Genomic DNA, 4,434 nt, shown 5'->3' with positions numbered 1-4,434 from the left:
AGACTTCATCCAGATGTAGTCCAGGACATTTGGACAGAGTTTGGCAGGGCGGAGGTAGACCTATTTGCAAACGAGAGACACAGCTCATTGCCCGTTGTGGTTTGCTCAGACGGAAGGGTCCAGCCCATTAGGACAGGATGCGCTGTCACACGACTGGCCGAACTGCCTTCTTTATGCTTTTCCTCCAATACCTCTGATATGGAAGACACTGCACAGGATTGCCCAAGACAGACACCATGTACTTCTAATAGCACTACGGTGACTGTCCAAACCATGGTTTCCCTTGCTCCTAACGTTGTTGGTGAACCAGCCGAGACAACTTCCAGGCAGGAGGGACCTGAGTCTCAACTAGATGGTCATATTTGGCATCCAGATCCAGCACGTCTACAGTTATGGGTGTGGCCGCTGGGACCAACCCTTTATTAGCAGAATGTGAGTCTTCAGTCATCCACACAGTTCTTAATGCAAGGGCAGCTTCTACAAGGAAGCTTTATGCTTACCGATGGAAGTCATTCTGTTCATGGTGTGTGACTCGGAATATTAATCTTGTGCAATGCAAAGTTTCTGTGGTTTTAACCTTTTTACAAGGGCTGTTGGAGAGTGGCAAAGCTGCATCCACACTAAAGGTCTACGTAGCAGCCATCTTGCCCCTCATGCATTTGTAAATGGTTCCTCTTTGGGGTCTGCTAGCCTATTTTGCAGTTTTTAGAAGGGTGCGTTCCCCTCGTTCTCCAGTGTGTAACTTGTCTCTGGTGCTGGAATCTCTCTGCCAATCTCAATTTGAACCCTTGGAAGAAGTAGATCTAAAGTGGAAATCCTTAAAGACTACTTTCCTCTTGGCGGTTGCTTCAACAAAGGGATTGTTTGAGCTGCACGCTTTGTCAGTGAGTCAGTCCTGTTGAGATGGAAACCAGATGACTGTGGTGTTACCCTGTGGCCTAATCCATCCTTCCTCCCTAAAATTTTGTTGCAGCAATTTATTAACTAGTCAATCGAATTGCAGTCCTTTCAACTATCACCTTCTGGCAAAGGTTCTCTGCTTTTATGCCCAGTGCGTGCCTTGAAATCTTATGTGGCGGCTACTGCACAGTTAAGACAATTAGAACAACTGTTTGTCTGTTATGGAGAAGCTAGGAGAGGTGCACCTCTAAGCAAGCAAAGACTGTCACGATGGATTGTTGAGGTCATTGTTTTGGCCTATAAGAGGGCTCAGCAACCTATACCTGGTGCCATCACTTGCCATTCTACCAGAGCCATTTCCTCCTCTTGGGCTGCTTTTAAAGGTGTTTCTCTTGCAGAGATCTGTGCAGCAGCGACATGGTCTTCTCCATGTACATTTGCAAGATTCTACAATGTCAATGTTGCTGACTCTACCGATGTGGGCTCAGCTGTTCTCCGCAAGTGACTCCGTATGTCTTCTGGTGAGTTTTTTTTCTTCCTCGTGACCTTTGTGGTATGGGTTATCCACTGTGTAAACACCATCTCTGGCGGTCAGGAGGAATGAAACAGAACGTTGGTTACATATGTAACTATGGTTCTGTGAATTCCGGATGACCGCCAGAGTTCCCTGTCACTCGGAAGTGCAAGACGTTTCGAGACAGGGCGCAGAGCTGTAGTGAATTATATACCTCAGCTCAGCTCGCGTCACCATGTGACTTTGTTGGTATAATGTTCCTTGGCCTATCCAGCTGGTGCTGCAATTATCCACTGTGTAAACACTGTCTCTGGCGGTCATCCGGAATTCACAGAACCACGGTTACATACGTAACCAACGATTTGCATTATGAAATTACATTAGCTTACTACTAACCTGTGGGAGGGCGGGCAGGGGCCACACACTTTTGGGAGCACATTTTATCATATATATCACAAAATACTTAAAAAAATTATTCGAAGTAATTTTTTTCACGCATCACTCCACAGTCTTCATAAACAAGATAATTAAAAAACTTAAACTCAAGACAATCTTCCTTGTCTTCCTTCCTAGGAGCCACATCGCAGCACCATGACATGGAAACTGGTGTTTCACAGCTATCCCAACTCCAGCAGTCTGCCTCGTTGGCGCAGTAGGCAGCGTGTCAGTCTCATAATCTGAAGGTCGTGAGTTCGAGCCTCACATGGGGCAAGGTGGTACCTTTTGGCACACGGGAGCACTTAGGTGAGCGGGCGGCGTACTTTATTACCTTCCGTGCCATTTATGCTTCCTGGTGGCGAAGAAGGCTACAGCTCCTCTGGAGGGCATGCGGCATGACGTTCCAAGAACATCTCCTGAGTCTGAAGCAATGATGGCAAGATGCTCCCATTCCTGTCACGTTATCGCTTGACGTTTTACGTGGATTCATCAAATGTCATGACTTGACGTTGTAAGAGGATTAGCCGAAAAGCCCTGCGAATCCCATTGAATTAAAAATGAATGGCATCTCAGGACATTCCACTACATGGCATTCCAAGACAATTCTTTTGATCCCGTTTCGGTGCACTTGCTTTAAAGCCCACGTCCATTGTTTTGAACACATGCTTTTCCGAGTTGCTGTGGACAATGCCTTGATGTTGCGCAAACGCCTCAAACCTTGCAGTCTACAGTGCCCATTAACGCTGCCAGGGCCACTGCTACGCTGCGTAAATTGTGGCGCAAAGAGATTGATGCGGCACTTTGTCAGTGTTACTGTATCACTCGGACATGGCGCCAGAGGTTTAAATACTTGAGCCTGAGATCTCAGCTGTGCAACAGCCACGTCCTCACAGTGAGAGCATGAGCTGTCCGCGGGCACTGCATCGACATGCTAGACCCCCAGACCTGTGATGCGATACTCGTGCCCATCATCCGGAGATAGGAACCACCGCATCCAGAAACGCACATTCAGAACAGCGTCTTGAAAAAGACGTGTTGATTGACTGACACAGCTTTTTTTCTTCTCTTTCCCAAAAAGAGTCAAATGTCATGACTTGACGTTGAAAGAGAATTAGCAGAAAAGCCCTGCGAATTCCATTGCCTTAAAAATAAACGGCATCTCAGGACATTCCACTACATGGCATTCCAAGGCAATTCTTTTGATCCCCTTTCGATGCACTTGCATTAAAGCCCACGTCCATTGTTTTCTTCACATGCTTTTCCGAGTTGCTGTAGACAATGCCTTGATGTTGCGCAAAACCCTCAAAACTTGCAGTCTACAGTGCCCATTAAGGTTGCCAGGACCACTGCTACGCTTCGTAAACTGTGATGCAAAGAGATTGATGCGTCGCTTTCTCAGTGTTACTGTATCACTCGGACATGGCGCCAGAGAGTTAAATACTTGAGCCTGAACGCACAGCCAAAGATTAGGTTTGTCAAAAGTGGGATTCAAACCCACGCCTCCAGGGGAGACTGCGATCTGAACGCAGCGCCTTAGACCAGTCGGCCATCCTGACATGCACACTTAGCTGGAGCTGTCTCCTAGGAGCCACATTGCAGCACCATGACATGGAAGCTGGTGTTTCACAGCTGGCCCAGCTCCAGCAGTCCTGAATACAGTGGCTTAGACCACTTGGCCATCCTGACATGCCTGCATAGCTGGAGCTGTCTTGTAGGAGCAAGGTTGTGAGTTCGAGCCTCACACAGGGCAAGGTGGTACCTTTTGGCACACGGGAGTGCATAGGTGACCGGGCGGCATTCTTTATTATCTTCCGTGCGGTTCATGCTTTCCGGGCGCAAAAAAGTCTACAGCTCCTCTGGAGGGCAGGCTGCTTAACGTTCCAAGAACATCTCCTGAGTCTTAAGCAATGATGGCAAGATGCTCCCATTCCTGTCACGTTTTCGATGCCAGGGCCACTGCTATGCTGCGTGAACTGTGGCGCAAAGAGATTAATGCGGTGCTTTGTCAATGTTACTGTATCACTCGGACATGGCGCCAGAGAGTTAAAAGTCTTGAGCCTAAGCGCACAGCCAAAGGTTACTTCATCAGAAGTGGGATTCGAACCCACACCTCCAGGGGAGACTGCGACCTGAATGCCAGCTGCCAAAGGATTGTCTGGCAATACTTCACAAATGTTGAAGATGAGAGCCAATCCGAGCGATAAGTGGGCATTTCAATTACATGATATAACGTAAACAGTTAAGTGTTTGTTGAAATTGGCTTTACAGAGTAACTTGTTAGGCTTCAGTACATTCAGTACAGTATTTTTGTAAAACACGTCATAATTGTTTTTAAATATTAATGTGTTTTAAATTGCATGTATTTTGAGATTTAAGTTGTATAATTTACTAAAGTTTTACCGTTTGTGAGAGAGATTTGAAAAGGTGGGGAAGGGATTATGAGTGTACAGTATACAGCATGTGATTTTAAGGCCTGAAATGTGCTTTTCCAGTTACTCTTATTGTTTTTCTTTTCTTTTTTGGAGATAAAAACTGTAAAATTACATATTAGATAAATATTACACACATTCTAGTGGTAAATT

At 46.2% G+C, this 4,434-nt stretch overlaps 2 non-coding genes across 2 annotated transcripts; one reads left to right on the top strand and one right to left on the bottom strand.

Annotated features, from left to right (window-relative positions):
• The first annotated feature begins 2,052 nt into the window (after positions 1-2,052).
• trnam-cau (transfer RNA methionine (anticodon CAU)) lies at positions 2,053-2,125 on the top strand. The gene has a single exon. It is a non-coding gene; the product is annotated as a tRNA-Met (tRNA).
• A 1,200-nt stretch (positions 2,126-3,325) lies between these two features.
• Positions 3,326-3,408, bottom strand: trnal-cag (transfer RNA leucine (anticodon CAG)). The gene has a single exon. It is a non-coding gene; the product is annotated as a tRNA-Leu (tRNA).
• Between the last annotated feature and the right edge of the window lie 1,026 nt (positions 3,409-4,434).

Source organism: Danio aesculapii, chromosome 4 (assembly GCF_903798145.1).
Source record: "Danio aesculapii chromosome 4, fDanAes4.1, whole genome shotgun sequence".
NCBI classification, from domain to species: Eukaryota; Metazoa; Chordata; class Actinopteri; order Cypriniformes; family Danionidae; genus Danio; species Danio aesculapii.
The sequence above is the reverse complement of the archived record's forward strand: the minus strand, read 5'-3'. Positions and strand labels throughout refer to the sequence as shown.